This window comes from Macaca nemestrina, chromosome 2 (assembly GCF_043159975.1).
Source record: "Macaca nemestrina isolate mMacNem1 chromosome 2, mMacNem.hap1, whole genome shotgun sequence".
NCBI classification, from domain to species: Eukaryota; Metazoa; Chordata; class Mammalia; order Primates; family Cercopithecidae; genus Macaca; species Macaca nemestrina.
Genome location: NC_092126.1, coordinates 149494404 through 149520745, shown reverse-complemented (window position 1 = coordinate 149520745; position 26342 = coordinate 149494404). Strand labels below are relative to the sequence as shown.

General features: G+C 46.7%; 1 protein-coding gene and 1 long non-coding RNA gene across 11 annotated transcripts in view; one reads left to right on the top strand and one right to left on the bottom strand.

The window, feature by feature from the left end:
- Positions 1 to 26342, top strand: part of LOC105477698 (ATPase plasma membrane Ca2+ transporting 2) — a 380543-nt gene that overhangs the window by 51688 nt on the left and 302513 nt on the right. The gene's annotated exons all lie outside the window — the stretch shown is intronic.
- Positions 1610 to 19896, bottom strand: LOC105477697 (uncharacterized). The gene is made up of 3 exons (XR_984887.3): positions 19656 to 19896; positions 12289 to 12435; positions 1610 to 2300 (listed from the first exon to the last, which is right to left on the bottom strand). It is a non-coding gene; the product is annotated as an uncharacterized lncRNA (long non-coding RNA).

The window sequence follows — 26342 nt, the reverse complement described above, 5'->3', positions numbered from 1 at the left end:
GGTCCCTCCCACAACATGTGGGAATTCAAGATGAGATATGGGTGGGAACACAGCCAAACCATATCACTGTCCATCCATTCATTTATCCTATCCATCCACCCATCTGTCCTTTCACCCACCCATCTCATCCCCTCCCTCCCTGAGCTGAGGTCAGAGAGAATGGGAGTTACCCAGTCTAAAAAGAGAGAGGAATGCTCCATCTGAGGCAACAGCATATGCAAAGGGCCTGTACTGGAAGAGAGTTTGTCAGCCAGTAGAGCTGGATCAGAGAAATTGGCAGAAGGATGACACAAGATGAGACTGGAGGGGTGAGCAGGGGACAGACCCTGTGGGCTTATGGGACCATTTAGGGAGTTCTGTCTATACCAGTGATATCCAATATAATGTTCTGTGATGATGAAATATTCTGTAACTATGCTGTCCAGTATAATAGCCACTGACCAACATGAGCACTTGAAATGTGGTGAGTATGACTGAAGGACAGAACTTTTGATGTTTCACTTTAATTAATTGAAATTTATGCCAGATGTGGTGGCTCACACCTGTGATCTCAGCACTTTGGCAGGCCAAGGTGGGAAGATCACTTAAAGCCAGGAGTTTGAGACCAGCCTGGACAAAAAAGAAAGACCCCATCTCTATAAATAATACTACTACTAATAATAAAATTTAAACGGCCACATGTGGCTAGTGGCTGCTGCACTGGAGGTGCAGGTATATATTCTGAAAATGGCTGGAGGCCAAATGAAGGGTTTATGCAACAGATGAATCAACATGGTCATGGTCATCTCTGGCTGCTGTGTGGAAAATGAATTGGAAAGATGATGAGAGGATGCAAGAAGACTCAATGAGGAAGCTTCTCCTGTGGCCCAGAGAAGAAGAATGGCAGCATGACCTGGGGCTGGGGGCAGAAATGGAGGTAGGGAGAAGTGAAGAGATTTGGGAAAAACCAGAGATGGAAAATTGGTAGGATTTGGTGCTGGGAGAAGTGTTGGTGATTTGGAAGCAAAGCTCTTGGAGTTTCTCCCAGGTTATGTCTCTGGATGACATAGTGGGATGGAAAGTGGTACTTTCTCTGAGATAGGGAAGGAACCCAGGACCAGGTTTGGGGGAGTTTGGGAGTCCTGAGGTCGGCTTGGGTCACAGTGAGCCTGAGTGGCTTTTGAGTTGTCCAGGTGGAAATATCAATTAAGAAACTGGGGCTCTGGTGAGAAGTATGGGTTGGAGACAGAAACTTGGGTTTGTGAATATGTAGAAGTCAAAGCTATGGGCCTTGATGGCAGAGTCAGGGAACAGCAGGAAGTCTAGACCCAAGCCTCAGGGGCCTCCCACATTGATGCTGGGAGGAGAAAGATGTTTCCACAAAGGTGACAGAGAAAGCATGGCCAGAGATGTTGGAAGAAATCCAGGAAAGTGTTAGTCAGGAAAGCCGGGAAGGTGTTAGGGCAGCCAAGGGAAGAGATTGTCTCCAGGTGGAGGGGTAGGGAATAGGTTGAGAACTGGTGAGAGGTCAATCTAGCTAAGAACAGAACCACTGCCATCGGATGTATGGGTGCAGAAGTCAGTTGTGACCTAGCTCAAGGGCAACCAACTGGGGACAGCCAGCAACCCTCAGGCCGATCTCCTTGCTGATTTGCTGACAATAACCACCTTCTCCTCCCAACTTACATGCCCAAGTGCTCCTATCACTGCAGCCAATTGCACTCCCTACTCTATTGCCAGTCCTCCACTTTCTCTTGCTGACATCTTTTCAGGTGCATTACGTGGGAAAGCAGAGGGCAGAGAATCAGATGATGAAGACCATTGTGTGTGGAATTCATCCTCTTCCCTTCTCCTTTTCTGGATGTCTGCCTCCCTTCTCCCTGTGAGAGAAGAGTTCTTTTGTGTGCTTCTCTGGACTTTGCCCATGGAGTTTTATTTCTTCACCTGCCTGCTCTTTTATTCATCACCATTAACTTCTTTTCCTCTCTTCTCAGACCTCTTCAGGTTTCCTCTATTGAGGAAAAACTATTCCTTCCTTTGATGCCTTCACTGTCCTAGGAACATCTACTATCCTCTCCTTGGCTTCTCCAGTCTGAGTTTCCAAGTGAGAGCTCCCCATTGGCTGCTCCCCGCCGCCTCATTCTCCGAAACCTTAGCAGGACCATCCTCCTGCTGGGGACAGATACAGGGTACCCTCCTCATGTTCATCCTCCCCACTTCCCTACAGCAGTTGATGCAACACATGGGGTGGGAACCAGTGCCAGCCATCCTCTTATTCATGAAAATCTGTGCCTTAGCTTCTTCAATGGCAAGTTTTGAACCTAGATGATTAGAGGAAGCGAGAGAAGAAAAACCAAATAAAACAAAGCAGAGAGCTAGGGCTTGTTTGATCTCATGGTGAGATGTCAGCACCCTTTCCCATTCACCCCACCCTGCCTTCCCTGCCGCACATCCACCACTTGCCTTCCTCTTTGCCCGAGTCCTCTGAGTCCATCTCCTCTCCTTCCTTATTGTTCTAGTGGGCCCATTTCCCTGCCAGTCATGCCTTCTTGTCTTCACCTATGGAAACCCTCCCCATGGGTTGGACACAGCTCAGATTCCTTGTTCTCCACAATCTTTTCCTTTCCCAAATCATTGTACTGCAGAAGGGGCTGCCCCCATTCCCCCTCACCCCCATTGCTCCCACCTAGCCCTGGAACCCCACTGCTTTGCTGAATCACAGTGTCACATAATTTCCCTTTGCAGTCCATCGTTCACCTGGCAATTAATCACATCCTGCTGTGCCGACCTCTGATGCTGTGCACTTGCAGGGCGCTTCTTGCCTTGTATGATTATGTAACACCCCACGTGTTGTCTCCTCAACCTGAATTCCATTCCAGTGGGAGTTGCGGGAGTAGGCAGGGTTGCCTTATCTGTCTTTGAATCCTCTGAAGCTCTTAGTGGAGCGCCTCAAACAGGAGATGCTCAATAAACGCACAATGATTGATGGGCTTGTTGTTGGTTTTTCTCTAGCCCATGCTTTATTCTGCTGTCAGAAAAATCTTTCTCAAGGATAATTCCCATTATATAACATGCTCTGCTTCCTCGCTTTAGTCAGCAAGTGTTATTGAATGTCCGCTGGGTGGGTGGCGCCAGGGAGGGCCTTTGGGGGTAAAGAGGGGTTGAATGAAGAAACAGCTGATAGAGGCCCCCATTCTTCAGAGCCCACAGAGTCTGGCACACTCAGGAAGTGATGACAAGCAAAAGACATATATGGAATTAAGCCATGAAAGGAATCACAAACGTCACAGGAAGCCAGAGGATCGGGGGTGTCTTAATGGTCTCCCAAGCATCCAGGCTGACTTGGGGAGGTGGAGAGACTTGAGCTAGGTCTCCAGGATGAGACGGTTTGGGATGGGACAGGAAGAGAGGAAAGGATTCCAGTCAAGGAGAATTTTGGGAGTGAAGTGATGCAGATGCCAGCACCATCATTTCGGCATTTTTGACCTCTCAAGTATCCCCAGGACAATGTGAGAAGGTCAGAAACCACTCTAATTTGCAGAAACCTAGGAGTCTTTAGCGATTTAGAGAAGGCCTTCAACATGCCAGAATAGGCAATTTGTATACGCTCCCACAAACATTGATATCGGCCAGAACTCTCTCCAGAGAGGCAGAAGGGGTGGGCTTTGGATGAAGTCTCTGGGCAGGGTCTTTGCTGGGGCTCTCAGCTCGCCTGTGATGGACAGCAGCTGCCAACTAGCCAGGCTCCATGTGTCAATGTCTTTGCAACAGGGGTCCTACCCAGGATCAAGTGGGTCCTCCCAGGTTCGAGGGGAACACATCAAAGATCCCATGAATGCCACAATGCCACAGGTCTTCTGTCACACAGGAGGAGGGTGGGGCCTCCCACCTCATCCTTTGACGCTTTCCTGGTCACATAAGAGGCTTTGAAACATTTGAGGATGAAAGGAAACCCAACTATCACCCCAGCTGGAACTAACCAAAGATGAAGAAATTGGGACCTTAGGGGACATGCTTACACATTTTCCAGGCATCATACAGGATGATTAGTGGAGACAGATGCAGACTCAATTCACAGACCTCATCCCTCAGGCCTGCCTCCACTTTGACTCCTTTTTCACTTCTGTGACTGTTTTTGGGTGAAATCTCAAATTGCAAGAACAATACAAAGAACTCCTGTGTCCTTTATCAGAAGCATCATTGTTTCTACTTTCCTCGTGTGCTTTATCTGTGTGCGTCCATGCATGTAGAGATGCATCTTTTGAGTAAGTTGCAAACCTCCTTACACCTCGCCTCTAAATGCTTTAATATACACTTCCTAAGAACAAAGACACTGTCTGATAAGCCCTGTGAAATGATCAAAATTTGCAAATTTAACATTACTCCACTGCTATTGCTTAATCCACTGTTCATATTCACATATCATCAACGGCCCCAATAAAGTCCTTCAAAGCTTTCTCCCACTAGCTTATTTTGAGTACAACCCCCCTCCATTTTTATTTTTAACTTTTTACTTAGCAATAGTTTCAAACTCACAGAATACTACAGAGAACAACCATGTATTTTACCTAGACTCACCTTTGGTTGACATTTTACCCCCACTTGCTTTACCATAGTCACACATTCTCTCTCTCTCTCTCTCTCTCTCTCTCTCTCTCTCTCTCTCTCTCTCTCTCTCTCTCTCTCTCCACCTCTCTCCCTCTCTCCCTCTCTCCCTCTCTCTCTCCTCTACCCCCACATACATAGTATTTTTTTTCTAAACCATTTGAGAGTAACTTGCATTCAACATATGCCTTAACCCATAAATCCTTCATGGTATATTGCCTAAGAAGAAGGAGTTCTCTTATATAACTCTAGTGCAATTTATACATTCTATAAAATTAACATTTTGATATGATATGATACTTTTTTGTTCAGAGGAAATTCACATAACATAAAATTAACCATTTTAAGGGAAATAATTCAGTGGCATTTAGTACAATCACATTGTTGTGCAGCCACCACCTCTATCTAGTTCCAAAACATTTCCATCACCCCAAAAGAAAACCCATCTGCATTAACCAGTTTATCCCTATGTCTTCTCCCTTCAGCCCCTGGCAACCACCAATCTGCATTCTGTCTCTACGGACTTATTGATTCTAGACATTGCATATAAATAGAATCATGGAAAATGCAGCCTTTTGTGTCTGGCTTTTTTTCATTTAGCATTTAGTTGTAGCATGCATTAGTACTTCATTCCTTTTCATGGCTGAATAATATTCCATCGTATGTACACACCACATTTTGTTTATCCATTCATCATTTGACGAACATTTGGGTTGCTTCCACCTTTTGACTTTTGTGAATAGTGCTGTTGTGAACATATGTGTATTTATATTTGTTTGAGCCCCTGTTTTCAATTTTTTTTGGCATATACCTAGCAGTGGAATTGCTGAGTCAGATGGTGATTCTATGTTTAACTTTTTAAGGAACTGTCAAACTGTTTCCCTTAGCAGCTGCCATTTTCTATTCCCACCAACAATGTACAAGCGTTCCAATTTCTCCACACCCTTGCCAAAACTTTTCTCCTTAACTTATTATAGCCACTGTAGTGGGTGTGATCTCATTGTGGTTTTGATTTGCATGTTCCTGATGGTGAAGTTGTTGAGTGTATTTTCATGTGTTTGCTGGTTATTTGTGTATCTTCTTTGAGGAAATGTCTATTCAAGCCCTTTGCCCATTTTTAAATGGGGTTGTTTGCCTTTTATTGTTGAGTTGTATGAGTTTTTTATATATTCCGGATACTAGACTCTTATCAGATCAATGATCTGCAAATATGTTCTCCTGTTCTTTAGGTTATCTTTTGACTTTCTTGATAATGTCCTTTGATGCATGAAAATGCTTTATTTTAATGAAGTCCAATTTATCTATTTCCTTTTTGTTGCTTTTGCTTTGGGTGTCTGATGTAATACTTTGATCTAATCTGATGCCCTTATTTTGTCAACTATGTCAATTGACCCATTTTTTTCCTCCAGCACAGGATCCAGTCTAGGATTAGACACTGCATTCGGTTGTCATATCTCTTTAGCCTCCTTTACTTTGAAACATATGCCCAACCTTTCTTTGTCTTTTATGACATTGAAATTTTTTGAAGAATATAATCCCTGTACTTTTTAATAGAATGTTCCTCATTTGGGGTTTGTCTGTTTCCTCATGATTAACTTCCAGTTATGCATTCTCAGCTGGAATGCCGCCTCAGTGGTGCTGTCATTCCCAGGCCTGTGATCCCATGTGCCCCACACTGGAGATGGGAATTTTGACCACCTGGACAAGGTGTTAATAATTTCTCCACTGCATCATTATTATTTTCTCCTCAATCAGTGGGGAGATGCTTGAAGACTAGGCAAATAATGCTGCTTCTCCACAAAGTTTCCCCTAGACTTGGCCTCCATTGATGATTCTTGCTTGATCCATCTTTACTATGATCGCTGATTTTGCAACTCCAGCATCCCACATTTATCAAACAGGCCTCAGCATGCTACTCCAAGCAAGAGCTCTCCGTTCTCTCCCATGGATCCACAGATGCATCCACTCTTCTATGTGAACTCATGAATTCCTGGTTTTGTTCCCCAAAGACTTGTAGTTCATTACTGTATTAATTATTTTGGTGCTCACCTCATCCCAGATTTGGCCACTGGGAGTCCTTACAAGCTGGTGTTTGCATCCTTGTGACATGCCTCCATCTTTGCCTTGCTGTTGTTGTTATTGTGTGTGTGTTTGTGTGTGTGTGTGTGTGTGTATTTAAGCATCTCCTTGACTTTCTGGCATAACAAGATGTTCCTAGCTCATCCTGAACCTGGCCTGCCCCAGCCCTGCTGTCAACCATTTCTCCCAGGATCTCTGATTCCTGTTAGAGGAAAATGATTAATTAGAGACCAAGACCTGGGCACCAGGCGAGCACACCCCTTCGGTAGGCTTCTCAGCATATGGGGAGGAGGCAGGGGATGCTGAGCTCAGGGCTGGGGAGCCAGAACTTCTTCCCTACCCTATTGTGGGGCTTAGGAGTCCTCTGTGGTCACACATGGTCCCAGCTCACCATGGCAGGGACCCAAAGCAGATTAGCCACGGACATTGTTTCATGCTGCACTTTTTTTTTTTTAAGCTAAATCTCTATGCATACCTGTGATTATTTCCAGGTGAATAGGTCATGAAAAATCATGTGTTTTTTAAACATAGAAATGGATTATTTTGATAATATGTGAGCACAGAACTCCGCTGGGTTTTACACAGGCCAGATATTGTGTGTATGTGTGTGGGCGTACATGTACACAGTGTCTTTTTTGTTCTATAGGGTGAGATTATAAAGTTATCTGGTTGCTGCTCTATTTCTTCCAAGAGACTATAGGCCCCTGAGGCCAGTGACTGTGCCTGCTTCATCCATCACCCAGCACCCAATACAGTGCCTAGCCCCTGGCTGGAACTCTGTAAATGACTCTTGGGTTAATACTAAAGGCCAAGTATAGCTCTCCTATATGATGCACTTGCAACACACCAGGTACTGTTCAAAGTGCTTTACATGAATAGACTGTTCTAATCCTCGAAACATTACTTTCATCATCCCTATTTTATAGATGAGGAAATTGAGGCACAGGGAAGTTGAGTACTTTGCCCAAGTTTATACAGCCAGGAAGTGACAGAGCCAGATTCACTCCTAAGCAGTCTTGCTCCAGAGTCCATGCTCTTAACTACAATAGTATAGTAAGGGAGGGGTGGATGATAGATGGGTGGATGAGTGGGTGAGTGGATGGGTGGATGTGTGAGTGAGTGAATGGGCTTATGTAAATATAAATGGTTGGATGGGTGAACGATGGATGGATGGGTGAATGGATGGATGGGTGGGTAGATAAATGAGTGGATAGGTGGATGGTTGGATGAATAGATGGGTAGATGAGTCAACCAGACACAGTGGCTGAACTGTTCTCTCCTACTCTTTTAGACTTCGCTTCTCCCTGGGAGCATCTCCATGCCCTCCTTTCCTGGTCCCTCAGAACTCCTTCCTTTCACAGCACATCTCCCTCCCAGAGATGTACCCTCAGCTGCATCCAAGTTAGAGCTGAGCAACCAGAGAGAGAATAATCTCCATTCTTGTTCTAGACCAGACATTGCCAACTGGCATCTTAAAGGTGAGATCTGGCCCCTGAATGTATTATCTTTGACCAAAAGCAGATGAAAACAATGATAACAACTAGAAACAATATTTAGTATTTAAATATCAGGCTGCAATGGTCTGGGCGGGGAATGGGGGCTGGGGTGAGGACATCACAGCCTTCCCCACACTTTTTCCTTATTACAAGGGCCCTCTTCCTCCAGAAGCCTTCTGGGAATCCCAGTGAAGGTAACTGCCTTCTCCCTGAAGCCTCTTCCCACTCCTGCCTTCTGGCATCCCCCAGGTCTCAGATCCCTGAGATCACATCACAATGCCTGCACTTCTCCGGGATGTCATTCATCTTAGTGGCCACAAAATGACAACCCCCCTAGAGAAACCAAGACTTCCCAAGCCAGTGCCTCTCCCCTTGCTGCCTCCAGTGCCCCATCCGCAGAATTTGCAGCCTGAAAATGATTCTCCTTGACAGAGAAGGCAGAGGCTGATTTAGAGAGGAGCTGTGCTATCTTCACCTCCCTTTGGGCCACTTGTGTCTGTCTGTCCCCTGGAAACCCCTGTCCTTTCTGTCCTGACCTCTGACGTAGTTTCCCAATCATTCCCTAACTTCACAGCACGTCCAGTAGGGTGAAAGAGCACCTTAGATAGACATGCGTTCAAATCCTGCCTCCTTGCCCTATGGATGAGTAGCTCAGCCTCTCAGACCTCAGTCTCCTCGTCAGTACAAGGGGAATAGCAACATCGCCCAGCGCAGGCTGATTCCCATTCACTACCGCACTGGGGTGGCCAACCATCCTAGTTTGCCTGAGTCTAAAAGGTCTCCTGGGAAATGTCTAGACTTTCAGTGTGCCAATAGTCCCTAAGAAAGCCTGGATGTGCAGCACCCTCTGTCCTTACTCAGAGCCATTCTCCCCTCTTCACCTTGCTCTGTGCCCAGGTAGGCTGATCTCTAGGGACTGCACCCCTGAGCACTTCTGCCTTCCAGCCTTAGCTCGAGTTTAAGCAATGGGAGGCATCAGCAAGAGACTAGAAGGTGGCAGGAGTGAGAAAGGTCAGGCGTTTCTTCCTCACCTCCTTTCTGCTTTAAGGCCTCTGCCATGGTTCCAGCAGTCACTGGGCTCCACCGACACTCTTTCTTCTCTTTGTCCCTTCAAAACTAGGTGTGGCAACAACTCCCCACCCAGTCGCTAGTCTCTGGGTGCCTTGATACTGCTGGGGTCTGAATGCTTGTGACCCCTCAAAATTCCCATGTTGAAGTCCCATCCATCAAGGTTATGGTATTAGGAGGTGAGGCCTTGGAGAGGTGATTAGGTCTTGAGGGAGGAGCCCTCATGACAGGGATTAGTGACTTTATAAAAGAGACTCCAGAAAACCAGACAGTCTCTCCCACCATTTGAGGATACAGTGAGAAGGCACTGTCTGAGGCCCTCTCCAGACTCCAAATCTGCTGGCACCTTGACCTTGGACTTCCCAGCCTCAAGAACTGTGAGAAATACGTTTCTGTTGCCTATAAGCTACCCACTTAATTGTATTTTGTTATAGTAGCCAGAATGAACAATATTCTTCCCATAACCCCATGCCTGCATTAAAGTCTCTCATTGGAGCCATCTGGAGTGAATTCTGCTGGGCTTTTCATGACTTTTCATTTTCTTAATAGTGTCTTTCCAAGAGCAGGAGTTTTAAATTTTGATGAAGCCCAATTTATCTATTTGCTCTTTTATGGATGGTACTTTTGGTGATGTACATAAAAACTATTTGCCCAACTTTGCCTAAAGTTTTTCCCAATAGTTCTGTCCCTTGATCTATCAATTATTGAGGGAGAGGTATTGAAATCTCCAACTACGATTGTGAATTTCTCTGTTTTTCTTGTATTTCCATCAATATTTGCTTCATGCATTTTAAGTTCCCTTATTAGATGCTTAATCATTTAAGATTGCTATCTCCACTTTAATGAATGGACTTCCTTAGCAATATGAAATTACCTTCTTTATTCCTGCTGATATTCTTTGCTCTAAAATCTACTTTGTCTGATATAAATATAGCCACTCCAGCTTTTGATTATGTTAGCATAGCATATCTTTTTCCATCATTTTACTTTCAACTTATTCGTGTCCTTATATTTGAAGCACATTTCTTATAGACAACATAGAGTTGTACTTTGCTTTTTAATCCAATCTGACAATCTCTGCCTTTTAATTGGGGAGTTTTGACTACTTACATTTATTGAGATCATAGATATGGTTAACTTTAAACCTATCGTCTTGCTATTTGTCTCATGTGTTTTTGTGCACTCTTTTTCCCTATTTCCTGTTGTCTTTGAGATTAACTGGATATCTTTACATTATTTTATTTCCTTTGTTAGCTTATTATCTCTAATTCTGTATTTTGTTATTTTAGTCGTGTTTTTAGCATGTGTAGTGTACATCTTTAACTTATCGCAGTCTATCTCCAAGTGATATTATATCATTTCATATACAGTATGCCTTACAAAAGTATACTTTGATTTTTCTTCCTCAACCTTTATGCTATTATTGTCATACATTTGACTTTTGCATGTATTTTAAACACCACACTTCTTTGTTGTTATTTTTGTGTAGGCAGCATTATCTTAACATTTTAAATGTTTTTTAAATCCTACATATTTGCCTATATAGTTGCTAAATACTCTTCCTTTCTTATGAGGAGCTATATTCCATCTGTTATTTTCCTTTTGTCTGAAAGACTTGCTTTAACGTTTCTTATGGTATGGTTCCGTTGGTGATGAATTCTTTCAGCCTTTTATGTCTAAAAATGTTTTTATTTTACCTTGATTTTGAGAGATATTTTCACTGGCATGTATACAGTGTGCTTCTTCTTTTTTCTTTTCATCCGAAGATGTTGCCCCACTGTCTTCTCACTTGCATTGCTTCCAGTGAAAAAAATCTGTCATCATTATCTTTGTTCTTGTGTTACAACGCGTTTTTTTTTCTGGCTGCTTCTAAGATTTTCTCTTTCTCACTTGTTTTCCGCAACTTGATTTTGATGTGTCTTTGTGTGGTTTTCTCCATGTTTCTTGTGCTTGGGGTTCTTTGAGCTTCTTAGGCCTGTGTGTTTATAGTTCTTATCAAATTTGGAAAAATTTCAGCCATTATTTCTCAAATGTTTGTTTCTACACTACCTCTCCTTTCTCTTCTCCTCTGAGGACTCCAGTTGCACATACGGTTGGCCATTTAAAGCTGCCCCACAGCTCACGGATACTCTTTTCAGTTTCTTATTCTCTCTTCTCTCTGTGTTTCCTTTTGCTATCTCCAAGTTCACTAATCTTTTCTTCTGCAGTGTCTAATCTGCTATTGAGCCCATCCAGTGTCTTTTTCTTTTCACACGTTGTAGTTTTCATCTCTAGAAGGTTGATTTGTGGTTTTGTTATATCCTCTATGTCTTTACTTAACTTTTTGAACTTATGGAATATAGTTACAATAACTGTTACGATGCCCTGGTCTGCTAATTCTAACATCTGATTCAGTTCTGAGTCAGTTTTTATTGATTCATTTATCTTTTCACTTTGATTGTAATTTCCTGATTCTTTGCATACCTGGTAAGTTTTTACTGGATACCAGACACTATGAATTTTACCTCATTGAGTACTAGATATTTTTGTAATCTTATCGATATTCTTGAGCTACATCTGGGACATAAAGATACTTGGAGACAGTGTGATCTTACTGGGTCTTGTTTTTAATATTTGTTAGGTAGGGACAGAGCAGTGCTAAGTCTGGTGTTAATTGTTCCCCACTGCTGAGGCAAGATCCTTCTGAATACTCAACTCAACATCCATGAATCTGAGATGTCCCAGTCTGGCTAATGGCAACAAGCACTATTTCTAGCCCTGTCTGACTGCTAGGCCTTGCTCCCACTAATTATTTCCAATGGTTCCTTCCCTGGACTTGAGTAGGTTTCTCACACACCGGCCCTGATTAGCACTTAGCTGAATACTCAAGAGGGACCCTCTGCAGGTCTCCAGGGTTCTCTCTGTAGCTTTCTGCAGCTCTCTCCTCTCTGATACTCTGTCCTGGACTCTTAGCTCCATCTCCTCAACTCAGAGTCCACTGGGCTCCACCTGGGTCCCCCCGCCCCGACCCATGGCCTTGAAACCCTCTCAAGGCAGTGATTTGGGGCAGTCACTGACTTACCTCTTGTTTTTCATCTCTCAGTTATCATTGACCATTGTTGTCTGATGTCCAACATCATGCAAACAAACTGTTGTTTTATATATTTTGCTCATTTTTTCATTTTTTGCAGGTGAGAGGGCAAATCTGGTCTCTGTTGCTCCTTCTTGGCTGGAAACAGAAGTTTCCCAAGCAGTTTAAATCAGGGAAACAATGAAACAGTTTGACTGTTAGAACAATTCCTCTTTCTAGAAGTTCTTCCTAATCTCCCTGGGATCTTAGACATCCAGCCCCCTTGGCCTGAGTGAGCCCATTCTCCTAGCCTCCTGCAGCCCAGGAAGGAGGTTTAAGTATGAAACCAGTCTTTCAAGACAAGCCCTAAGAGGAGAGGCTGTGCATCTCCTGGGAAATGACACAGCCTGCCCTACTGTCACCTTGCATTTCTGTCTGCAGTTCCCTAGCACTCTGAGGCAGGAGTGCTTGGGTGAGTGAAGCGGCATGTCATTGTTGGCAAAAGCAGGGGAACTGTTGCTGGGAGAATGCTCATGGGCTGCAGGAAGAGACTGGCCTTTACATTGGAACAGCACGTCACGTGCCAGTCTTATCCACAACTTGACCCCTATGGGGTCGGCAGGCAGAGACTTTCATCCATCTCTTAGATGCTTAGGTGTAAGAGGTCTCCAGGCTGCTAAATGGCAGAGTTTGCATCCTTGAGCACTTGTGCAGAATTTGGGGCCCTGGGCATCTATTTGGGTAGCTCCAGGGGGCCCTCTGACCCTACCTACATCCCTGAGAGGCTCAGCAGGAAGGACTGGAAGTGACACTTGCAGCCGTCACTGCCACGTCCCTTGCCAGCAGGAATCTCTTTGAGCTAAGTCCAGGGAGTGCTCTGTGAAATACCCACCGGGGGACCATTTATCGACTCCAGCCTGGCCTGGTCAGTGCAAAGCTGGCAGGGACTGATGAGAATGACCGAGAGGGCACAATACTGGTCAGGCAGGCACAGGGCCATATGGAAGGAGGCCTGCAGATGCCGTGTCCTTGTCACATGCAAAATGCTACCTGGGAGGTGCTGGTGGAATTTTCCACCAAGGCCAAATTGTGGCAGACCGTTCTAGGCAGCTGTTTCTGATTCTTGTCTGCCCCTGCCATCCTTAGTGCTCAGAACACTGGAGAGGGAGAGGGGAACCCGATGGGCTTCAGAGTCTCTGGCACATAAGCAGGATGGAGAAACTTCACCGTTGTAGGCACCTAAGAGCTGGAAAGTCATGCTGCCTGGTGTCCTCAGGCTGTCACTGGAGCCGGAAAGGGAAATGCAGGAGGCTTATAGAGCTATTTTCTGATTACTTGGGGTGCAACATTCCTAACCACTGGAACTCTCAACCAGAGGCTCCAAACTGGGGGCTTCAGGCAAAGCCTGTGACTATGTTGAACTTTATGGGTTTTAAACTGGAATTAGTTGCCAACATCCTCAAATTGAGAGATGACATGTAAGTACCTGGATTTCCAACTTCTCTTGAAAATTGGAAGCTCAGGTAACCTTGAACTGAGCATTGACACCCTCCACATCCTCACAGTACCCCCTGCTCCGTATTGTCTCCCATACAGAGGCCAGTGATACCTGCCCGATTCCCGGGGACATTTATCTCGGGGTCCTGCCAGTGTTGGAAGGCCCTGTCTTCCATCACGTAGGACCAACCAATTCCATACGCTGTTATGTCTCCGTGACATACCCACCCCAAACCTCTGATCCTTTGAACAAAAGCCCTGGTTCCACATAACAGGGCTTGCCCACCAAACCTGCCCCTCAAGAAAATTCCCTGAAGCTCATACTTAGGAATGGTGGAGATTTGTATTTTGGCAGAGGGCATGCATGCTGATGGTGGAGTTCTGGCTGCCAGGAGGCTCACAGGGGAGCTCCTTTAGGGGAGTAAAGGTCCTTCCTGGTGACTTGTCATGGGGTCAAGGTTCGAAGGCATTCACACATTCTTCTCTGGAAAAGACGTGTCACCCTGCTGGAGGCAGGGGACTGACTCAAATGACTTGTGACTTGTACTGGGCTCTCTCAGCCCTCAAAGCCTATGACTGTAGGCTCCCAAAGATGTCGTTTATATTTTCTGTATATCACAGTGACCCCAAGAGAAGGCCACAGAGAAGATCCTGGGGCTCTTTTTGGAATCAGGGAGATTGTTCAGTTGGCTGGCGTCAGGGACTGGCTTGGGGCATCTGTGAGAGGCCATGGAAGCTACGTTTTCCTAGTGGAGAAGTTGTTTGGGCCACCCCTGGGGATGTCTCCAAGGATGAATTGGACACGGCCCCAGTGGGGTCACCTTGGGATATGGTGCTATGGCAGATACTGGAACCATGGAAACCAGGGTCTCACCATGCAGCTGCCACCAATTGACAGTGAGATGGCTGTAAACAAGTCACGTAGCCTCAGATGCCTTGTGCATCACTTAGGAGAACTTTGCCTGTAAATAACAGAACGTGTGATTGAAAGTAACAAAGTAATAAGTACCTGGTAGTAGGAGGCTCCTGGGTTGATTCAGAAAGAAACTCAGGCACCATCTCATTGTGTCAGCCTCATGGTTGCAAGATGGCTGCCATGGGTTCAAGCCTCACCTCCTCACAGGGAAGCGTCCAAAGTTAAACAGAAAGGTGGCAAGGAAGAAGGGTGCTCCTTGTGTATCTCTCTCTCTTGATTGGGTTGGGGGGTGAGGCATTCTTACCTGGGATCCTTTGAGCAGAAATCTTATTGGCTAAAATGGGTCAGATGGCCACCCTTAGCTGGGAAGGAATCTAGGAAAGTGAGTATCAGGCATTTCTTGCCTCTGTTATGTCTTGGCAGCATGGAGAAGGGGGAGGAGAATAACTGTTGGGGGGACAGCCAATAGAGGCTGCCCTGCCTCAACTATAAAATGGAAACTGGACGGAAGATCTTGTGCCCAAGGGTGCAGGTTTACCTAAGCTTTGTTGCTCAGAGCTATTATTTCAGAAAGTGCTAGAATATTAAAGGTTAAGTTAGTCTACCTCCCCTGGCAGGTTTTCAGTTTTTCTTGCATACTGGTCACCCTTGTGAAGGGCCTAGTGCTTCAATATCATGCCCTTCCTTCATTAAAATCTCTATCGCCATGTATTACCATCAGGGAAGAAGGCATTTGATGTGAAGAACTTCATACTAAAGTATTAGTGACTAATAGATGCCCTTCTTGGTCCGTGTTGATTAATAAATGAAGGCTTGTTAACTTCAAAAAAAGGAAACATTATTAATAGGTCTTCAGACTTTTAAGAGAAACAGATTGTTTCTGGGAAGTGGCAGCAAATCCAGGATGGAGGGCATCCTATCTGCTGTTATTGCATCAGTGGATGGCAACCCTGATGGGGAAACCTTTTGGAAGTGGAGGCAGGGTGGGAGAAATGGCATTCATGAAAGCACTCGTATGTGTTAACTCATTTAACCCCCACAGCGATTCTATAAGACAGCCATTAGAATTCTCATTTTCTTGATGAAGGGAGAGAAACTCAGAGAGGTTAAGTCACTCATCCAAGGTCACACAGCTGGGAGGTGGAAGAGCAAGGATTCCACTCCCAGGCCCGTACGGCTCAGGGTCCCTGTTCCCAGCCAGCCCCTGCATCTCTTTGCTTTTTTTCAGCTTCATGTTGAGGGAGCCTTGGTTCAGCCAGGCTGTCTGAGGGCGTGGTCAGAAGTCACACGGAAATGTGGCCCCCTCCATTTGAGTGTCCTCAGATGCCCTTATGGCAGGGCTGTGCCCTCCAGCAAGTCAGGGCGAGGGGAGGAGAGCAGGATAGCCGCCAGGGGAGCAGGGATGAGCAGCAGGTCTACTGGGCCTCCCTGTTCCTGGGCTGTCACCATTCCTGGGCTGTCACTGCAAAGAGGCCCGGTAACATTGCGGGGACAGAGCCAGAATTTGCTCAGTGCCCAACCCTGTGCAGGGCTGTGTCCCCAGAGCCACCTGCAGAGGACTGGCAGAGCTGGCTCATCCTCTTTAGATGCTAACAGAGAAACCCAGGGCAGGGGAAAGGACCCACCCATGCCCAGTGTCCCTTTGTGGCGAGGCCGGAGCTCAATGCCAGGCCCTGCCGACTCCTCATCCAGTGTTTACTCCAGCTTGCCACAGTCATTAACTTTGTCTCAGATTGTTTCATCAGAAATTTATGACACACCTACTGTGTGTCAGGCCCTGAGGTAACGAGGTTGAGTATGGTAAGATCCCTGACCTCACTGAGCCTTAGAACAAAGACAGATACAGTGTAGGGACATTCTTGAAAACAGTAAATGTACCACATAAAGACCCCACAGAGGATACTGGCCTGCCCCGTGGCAAACTCCAGTGTCCCCAGGGCCATGCTGATGCCATGCTGCGTGAAAATGGGGAGATGAGCAGTTGGGAGTGGTGGGGATTGCGGCCTCTCTATGAGAGTAGTCACACCCAGCACCAGACAGTTGTTAATCTTGTGGGGAGTGTGAGATCCAGGAACCTGGTATTCCCATTTTTAAAGAAAGTCCAGAAATCTGCACTTTTATATGTCTTCTTCCTAGTATTTAAAACTCTCTCCAAGCCCACCATAAAAAAAAAAAAAAAAAAAAAAAAAAAAAAAAACATCTGCAGGCTGGATTCAGCCCATGGCTCCCGCCCCACTGCTCCTCAGGCAGAGAGAAGGGAAAATTTTTTCTAAAGTCACACAGCCATAGAAGTCAAGCCAGGCTTAGAACCTGAGGCTCCCAGTCCACGCTGAGGACCTCATGGAACCTGCTTCACGTTAAGGTCAAAGCCCATTCTCTCTTCTGAATGTGCAACAATAGTTCATCTTTAGTAGCAACTCACTTTGGGTAAGAGATAGCCCTCCTGAAACCTCTTTTATAAGAAACAAAACTGGGAAATTAGCAGCAAGCCACGTTAAATCTCCTGGCACTTTCCAAATACCGCTCTGATTTTAATCCTGATGCTATATTTGAGATGGAAACATTTCTGATCCTTCTTTCTTAGCATGTAGGGGACCTGGGGCTCCTTTCTAAGGGAGGCAGAGCCCATTGTATGGAACCCGAGGCTGTCTTCCAGGCTGCCAGGACCTGTGCAGGGCCAGCCTGGGGGAGGGAGTGAGGGCCACTTTATATGGTCTGTCCCACCATGTCCACAGCAGCCGCCTTGCAAAGACCTCCCTCCCCAAAGCCTGGACCTCAAGGAGCTTGAGTGCCATTGATTGGAGGGGTGGCAGTTTGATTAATAGCACAGGCTGAATGAGCTCAATTGGAGGCCTTGCTCTGCCACTTGCCAACTGTGTGACCTTGGGCAAGTCATGTCACCTCTCTGAGCCTCAGGATTCTTCATCTGTAAAATGGGTTAATAATGTTTATCCTAAAGGAAAGATGGACCTATCACTTGGCTATTAATAGTAATATTAATTACAACAAATCAACATGTAGTTCAGCCACATTAGGAAATAAAAAAGGTTGGGCAACAGCAAATTCTGCAAATGTTTTTTTCTTCTGATGTATGCCTAGGTATTTAAGTAGCATTTTACTAAGTGCCAGATCCTGTACTAAACACTTTATAAATACTGACTCATTTAACCCTTGTGACCACCCTCCCAGGTGGATGCTACTTTACAGAGTTACAGATAAAGAAATTGAAACACATAGAGTAAGTAACTTGCTCCAGGACACACAGCTGGGCTGCAAACCAAGCTGTGTGGCTCAGGGTCTGTGCTCATTACTACTCCCTTCTATTCTGAAACACATTTTCCAATTTGGAATTGATCCACCAAAAGAAGAAATTATTCTTTCTCTGCCTGAGGAAGTAGTTGAAAGACTGTGCCACTGGGAAACCAAAGACATGAGTTCAAATCACAACCCGGCTTCCCGCTGGCTGTGTGCTCCCACCCCCCAAACTTAGCCTTGCTTTCCTCATTGCCAAATTGGGCTAATAGCACTACCTACCTCTCAGTTTGGAGAAACATGGAGCCAACCACTGGGTATGAAAGTGCTTTATAAAGTTTTCAGTGCAGTATAAATGCAGAGTATTAATAACAATAACTTCCCCTGAGCCATTTTACAAACTGGGGCTGTGGAAAATTAAATATGCAGGATCATAAAGCTGTGTTACCCAATAGCATAGGCACGGAATCAACCTAAATGCCCATCAGTGATAGACTGGATAAAGAAAATGTGGTACCTATACACCATGGAATACTATGAAGCCATAAAAAAGAACAATATCGTGTCCTTTGCAGGGACATGGATGGAGCTGGAAGCTATTATACTCAACAAACTGACACAGGAATAGAAAACCAAATACTGCATGTACATGTTCTCACTTATAAATGGGAGCTATATAATGAGAACACATGGACCTGTAGAGGGGAACACCAGACACTGGGACCTCTTGGAGGGTGGACGGTGGGAAGAGGGAGGGGATCAGGAAAAATAACTAATGGCTACTAGGCTTAATACTTAAGTGATGAAATAATCTGTACAACAAACCCCCATGACACAAGTCTACCTATGTAACAAACATGCACATGTACTCCTGAACTTAAAAGTGAAAAATAAAAAATTTTTAAATGAAACTGTGTTACCACTCAAAGGTGGCCAGTTTTTAAGTGTTGCCTGCTGCTGTCTGCGAGGATGGGGGAGACTCAGCCAAACCAGCAGGCAAGGAGCAACGCCCCACGCTCCCAGCCATGGATGGGCAGCGAGAGGTCAGTCTGTCCCCGAGGATAAGGGGTTTGTCCTGGTGGCTTCTCCACTGGCTCTGCCCCATCTTTGTCACAGATTTGGGTGTGTTTACAATCAGACACTAAGAGGCTCAGCCCTTCCACACGCACAGCATCGATACCCATGTGGGTTGTAAGAGGATTTCTGCTTTTGCGTTGCTTGGCAATATTTTCTTTAAATGAATTTATGCCAGGGATTAATATAGTTTGTGAGCTGAACTGCTTACTTGGCAGGAAGTGGGAAATAAAGAGGGCTTGAAGAGATTTGGTGTGAAAACAGCTTTTAGAATGAGAGCGTGCAGGTGAAGCCTGGGCAGTGGAGCTGGACTCTGGAGGATGCATCCCTGGGTTTCATCCCTGCTTGGCCACTTCCCAACTGTGGGACCCTCCGCCTGCAACCAAACCTCTATGCCTTTGCCTCCGAAAAACAACGCCTCTACCCACAGGGCAGGTGAGGATCGGCTGAGCTGATGCCTGTGGTCTCCCAAGCACCGGAGAAGCATGTGGCACACGGAAGGCCGTCGGGGGGAAGTGGGCCACACCAACAAATGAGTGATCAACACATCCTACTTCTTTGTGGAGTCCATATGCGCGAGTCCGCCTCCTCCTTAAAATGTATATACCCAGATAATGTGTATACCCAGATCAATACTCACAGTGCTTTTGTGGTGATTTGTAGGCATGTGCAGAGCGGTGGAAAATGGGAGTTGCCCGCAGCATGTCCCCAATGGAGGTGGAGCCAGGTGACGCTCTGTCTTCCTGCTTTAAGCTCGTCCCATAAGCAGGGGTGCCTTCTGCAGTCTGTGTGGTACCGCATATTTCCCACTCTGTGTGCTTTCTGTTGGTGGATTTGCTGTTTGAAATAGCCCCGAAGCGCGGTGCTGCCGTGCTGTTTTGTGTTCCTCAGCCAAGGAGGCCGGGCTGTGCCCTACGGAGAAAACGGTGTGTTAGGCAGCTTCATCCAGGCGTGAGTTATGGTGCTGTTGGCTGGGAGCCCAACATTAATGAGCCAACGATAGGTATTAAATAAGGCATCTTTAAACAAACAAAAAATACTTAAAACAAGGTTATATATTGATCAGTTGGTGAAAATGTTGTGACCAGAGGTTCCCAGGAACCTGACCCCGTATTTCCTAGGAGCAAAGGTTCAGCATTTGCCAATTCAGCACCCACAGTGACTTTATAGAGCAGAACTACCACAAATAACGAGCATCAACTTTATAACCACAGTCCCACCGTGGTGACTGCCTTTCTACTTCCAAAGGGATGCAGGAAAGAGGTTGGTTTTGGGTTTTCCCACCGTGGCAGTTGCTGTGAGGAGCGACTATGATAAAGGCTGTGAAAGGAGATTGTAAACAGTGAAGTCCGTGGGTCGGAATTGTGAACGCCATCACTTTCACTATTGCATGGACATCCTACTACAGGGAAGTTGTCCTGCGCTGAGGCCTGCCTCAGGCTGTAGGGCTGTGGTTGAGCTTTAGGGCCTTAGGAGAGAGCAGTGAAAGGAGGCAGAGGACGTCCTAGAGGACTCCACAGGCATCTCTTCCCTGCACATCAGTCATTCACCAGAGCTTGGAGAAGGACTGCTCCTGGCTGCTGTTCACTCTGTGGCCACCACCCAGTCTGGCCACCATTGCCTCTTGCCTGGATGGTGGCATGGCCACCTCACTGCTCTCAGCCTCCGTCTGGGAGTCCTGCACCCACTGTCTACCCGCAAAGGACAGACTTCTCACCCTTCCACTGTACATTTGTTAATGGCTCCCCATTTTTCTCAGGAGAAAGCCCAAAGCCCTGCCCATGGCTCCTGAGGCCCTGGGTGGTCAGGCCTCTGCCACATCTCCAGCTTTGTCTGAGGCCATGCAAGTCCTCACTCCCTGCTGCAGCCACACCGGCTTCCCCACTGGTCCTGGAATGTGCCACGCCCCTCCCGCAAAAGGCTTTTGCATTGCCCAGCCTCTCCCCTGCCCCCAACACCTGTACCTGCTCCTCACCTGCACAGCTTCAGGTCTCAGCTTGAGTCGCCTCCCTGATGACCCTGGCCCAGGATCATCACACAAAGTGGGCCCCAGGATGTAGCCCCTCCTCCACCCCACCTTTTTTACAGAACCTATCTCAGGTGACATTTCCCACTTATTTGAGTGACTATTTGGTAAATGGCCATCAGACTGTGAAGGCCACGAGGTCAGACACTGGGGCTGCCTTAGCTCACCACCACATTCCCAGAGCAGGGGACAGGGCCCGGCACATGGTAAGTGCTCAATAAACATTTACTAAGTGGGGAAATTCCTAGTGAAGAAGATCCAGGCTCTTCCCTTGCGTTTCACAGACTGGAAGGACAGTAAGCTAGCATCTATTACACCCAACCTTGCACAAGGCTCCAGCGAGGGGGAGCATCATCTTTCTCACATTTTGGAGGATGATGAGGCTCAGAGAGGCTGGGAGAACTGGCCCACGGTCACACAGCTAAGAAGTGGCAGGAGCAGGATCTGAACCCAGGACTGGCTAACCCAGAAGCCTCTCCCTCCTGCCCCTGCCCTGTCCTCCCACCTTTGTTTGTCCAGACCTCCATATTACAGCTTTATATAGGAAAGGAGGCATCTCTTAGGGTACTGAAGCCTTGACCTCATGTCACCAGTCTTTCCAATATTCTCTCCTTTACATAAGCTGGTCCCAAAGGCAGAGCGAGATGCTGATGCTGCCCCCAGGGACCACTTGCTTGTCTGGCTGGCTCTGGCACATCCCCTTGCAGGAAAGCACCTGCCTCTTAGAGAAGCCCAGTCTATCTGACAGATTCAGAACCTGCCGTCCACACTGTGGGGCATGGGGAAGCTTTGGCGTCTGGCAGGCCTTAAAGGAGCCACAGGATGCTAGGAGGGTGGGACTTAGTTGACTCACTCACTCTTGTTTTACACATGGGGAAATGGAGGCCCAGAGAAGGGAGGCAACTCATCCAAGTCTGGGGAGTGAGTTTCAAAAGCAAAATGAGAAGCCCAGGCCCTGGACCCCTGGGCAATGTCATTTATGTTTGCCTCAGTGTCTCACTGGTAAATGAAAAGGGTGTGTGTGTGTGTGTGTGTGTGTGTGTGTGTGTGTGTGAACTTTCTGCTAGTTCTCTAAAGGAATGAAAATAACCTTGGGTAGGTAATGGGACAGGGAGAACCCTAAGTCATCAGCCAAATTATTTATTCATTGACATCTCCACCCATCCTTTTATTCACTCATCCTTTTCTCTCCCCATCTGTATCTCCATCTATTCATTTATCAACCTCTCCAACCACCAATTCATCCACCAACCCATCCATCCATCCATCTGTCCATCCCCTTCTCTCTCTATCTGTATCTCCATATATCCACTTTTCTTTCTAGCCATCCATTCATCCATCCATCCTTTCACCAGGTTCTCACAAAGCATCAATTCTGCAACCAGCTCTGTGGGGTAGAGATGTAAAGGCTCACTCAGTTCCAGACCCTACAGAGCCCCCCAGGACCCTGGGGGCAGCAGGTCGATGAGCCCACATTCCCCCCACCCCTCCCAACCTTGTGAGGATCACACCAAGAGGGACACTCACAAAGAAGAAACAACAAAGTGGAAAAAGGCTGGAGTCCCCAACTCCGAGTCCTTTACCCTGCCTCAGTCCTTTATAACGAGGTGTGTTTGGGCAATGCCTCTGTCTTCTGGGACTCAGTGTGCCCATCTCTGCTGTGGGTAGGTTGGACTAGATGAGAGTTTCCCAAACTCCAGTTGTTCTTTCCCTCCCTCCACACCTGGAGATCAGAACACCTGTGCTAAAAAGTACTGAAAATCTTTATTCAAATGAGCTCACTTTTTTTTAACCAAAATAAACTTATTATAGAGTGAAACTTTATTGCTACCATAAATGGGAAAAAATGGTAACAGCTGTCATAAATAGAAAGTAACAATTTAAAAAAACTTTAGAAAAAGAAGGCAGACTGCTGATGCTATTAAATCCTGGGTGGATACTGCATCCTACCAGTGGAGGTCTGCTCTCCTTGTTTAAGAGAGAATTTAGCAAACGTCGGGGAGGTGTTAAACATAAGATACACACACTAAACTCAGACTTTCTCCTTGGAGAGGTTTCCCAGAGTGTGCCTCCCGTCCCTGGGTGGCAATGGGAGGGGGTCCCTGCTGAAGGTCCCTGAGTGTGGGGGCACCACTCCCGCCAGAGAGGGGTAGCCCTGGCTCCATCCTAGCCACTCTCCTCCAAGCCTTCTGAATGCACCCTGGGCCCGGCCCCTCTTGAAAACTCAACACCTCCCCCTCCTCCACAAACCGCCCAAGAAGCCAAGGGTCAGGAAGCCATGATCCGGATTCTGTAACCCAAACCAGGGAGTATCTGCGTCAAATCCTGGCCTAGTAGGAAACCAATATGGGAATCTGAAGCCATCCCATCCGGGAGCTCAGCAGGTGCCAGGGGCAGCCCATCACTCAGAGAAGGCCCTGACCCTTTCTTATCTCCCCTGCAGCTGCAAGACTCCTCCCCCTGGCTCCACCACTCTTCACCCTCTCACTCTTGACCCAGGCCCCGAAGCCCATGACAGCATAGGGTCCCAAGGTGTGGCATTTTTGAATGTCCCTGGGGCACTATCAAGTATAATCAGGAAAAAAAAATATGTCTCTTAGCTAGGCCAATGCCTTAAGTACCCACAGACTGTTCCTTCCCCTGCAAGGCAGGTAGCCTCGAGGAGCCAGAGACCTTGTGTAGCCAGAATACCCACATTTGGGTTGGGATGTGCCCCGAGGGCACCCTGCACGTTCTCACCTCTGAGTTTCTGGGGCCTGCTGAACCTCCTGCAGCAACACTGACATCAATGGTATTATTTACTTGAAAAATTGTTTCATTTTGGATTCAGATTTCAGAAGGGCATTTGAAATACCAAAGCTGCTGCCAGCTCTGTTAAGGACACAGAAAGGCCTGCTTTCCCATCTGGCCTTGGCTCCAGCCTGGTGCCATGGTGGGAGTCCGGTATCTTTGCACCACCAAGCCCTCACCCGCACATCTGAACAGCCAAGCCAGAAAAGTCCAGAAAAGGGAAACCATTTAAAAAACACAACATTGGGCTTTGCCTTAGAAAGTGCTTTTCCTCTTTAGTTAATAGTTACAATCTCTTATACAGGTCTTATATCTCATTCATTCATGCATTCATTCATTCCACCAGGGCTGATGTTTGACTGGCAAGCAAGGTCAGGAAAGCCCTGTTAGTTATTTATAGCTAGCATCCCCCTTGGCACATGACAAGGTCATGCTGCTTGTAAAATACTTAAAACCTCACCCCTGTGTTCAAAAACTTTGATTGAGCATACACTGACATTTCAGGCACTGAGATTGTCAACCCCTGGACACACCAGCGTCCAGGAACAGTCCCTCCTTCAAGAGCATATGGCCACTGCAGGCTGAGACACACCCACCAATGCAACACAGGGATTCTTGTGATGGAGACCCAGACATAGAGCCTGCCCTGAGCGCTGGAAGAGGCAGGGGGGCCTCATATCTAGGCCAGAAATAAAGGAAAGACATTTTGGAGAAGTTCCTGAAGGGGTGAAATTCCACACTTTAGACTTACTAAATCTCTGAATGACAGAGAAGGAAGGTACCTGAGAGATCTTTGAGGCCACCATTCCCTAAAGTATATTCTAAGGAATGCTAATTTATTCCATAAAGGATTTCAAAGTCTAGTTAATATGGGAAATGCTGGGTCAAACCAAACTAAGCTGGTTTCTATGCCGCAGGACTTATCAGAGCCTTAGTCATTGCCTTGTGAAATCTACAAGGGGGATGGGAGCTACAGGGAGCTTCTTGAAAGACTAGTGCTCCCCAGACCTCACTCTGAGGGACTCTAAGCTAGTCCAACCCTTTTTCCACAGACAAGGAAACTCAGGCCCCAAGAACAGCTGGCATTTGCCTAACATCTCACAGGGAGCAGAGGGTGGAGTTGGAATTAGAACCCAAGGCTTCTACCTTGGAAGCAGGCCGTTTAGGGCATGTTGTTTGGGCCTTGGGTGCTACTGGCATGTGAGAAGAATGAGGTTCATGTGGGCTGAAGCAATCCTGAGAGGCTTCCTGGAGGAGACAGGACTTGTGGAAATCCTGGGGCTCCTGGAGCCAATGACTCATGACTTTATTGACTGAACAGTGGTATCACAGAGAACCAGGTACACACTGGAACCTCATTGCCACCCAATTTTCCTAGAGAGAACTTCAGGATGCAGGCAGGACTTCCGCCCAAGGAGATTAGTCCCTGAGCTTTCGAAGGATGAAAGTGCTTGGAGGTGTATTTTCATCTTCAATGAAGCCTCCCTGATTGCCACGCCCAAGTTAAAATGATCCCTCGCCTCCAGCCCTGATTTCTCCCCTTCCATTCTTCCTTTCGAGTTTTGTTTTTGGGCTGTGTGGGATCCTCACTAGTTTATAAACCATTTGAAAGTAGAATGGGTAGTTTATTCTTCCTTGTTGGGTTGTTGATCAAGAACTCACCAGTCAGGCACGGTGGCTCAGGCCTATAATCCCAGCACTTCAGGAGGCCAAGGTGGGAGTATTGCTTGAGCCAGGAGTTCAAGACCAACATAGCAAAATCCCATTTCCACAAACAACATTTTTAAACAATTAGCCGGGTGTGGTGGTTTGTGCCTGTAGTCCCAGCTACTCAGGAGGCTGAGGCAGGAGGATTGCTTGAGTCCAGGAATTTAAGGTTACAGTGAGCTATGGTTGCACCACTGCACTCCAGCCTGGGCAATAGAGAGAGCCCCTTCCTCAGGAAAAAAAAAAAAAAAAAAAGGAACTGACCAAGGCCAGGCAGAGTGCTCAGTGTTTTCTATACATCCTTTCCTCTTACCTTCACCACAGCCCTCTGCAGGAGCTGTTTCTACCCCCATTTTATGGAAGACAAAACTGAACCTCAGGAGGCCGAAGTGACTTGCCCAAGAACATGGGCCAGGAAGCTATGGATCCAAGATTCAAGCCCAGGCGATGATTTCACTTTGCTGACTGACCTGTGAAATTAGGCCCACCTGAGTCATGGATGATCCCACAGGCATCCTGCTCTTCTGGGACAGTGGCTTACCTGGGCCCTGTTCCTGATTAAAGCCTCTGCAAGGCCCCCAGGCCATGCTCTGAGCTCAGCCCCATCTCAGCTGGTTCACTGTAAAAGGATCCAGGGTGAGAGGTGCGGTCACCTGCAATTTAGAAGGGCAAAAATCATAGATTCCAACAGCTGGGATGGCTTCGGCCTCTCACACCCACTGCCTGCTCTGCTTGGACTTGCCCCTGGCCTTCTGGGGGCCTAAGCTCAGTTACTCACGTATCATTCCAGAACCATCCATGTTA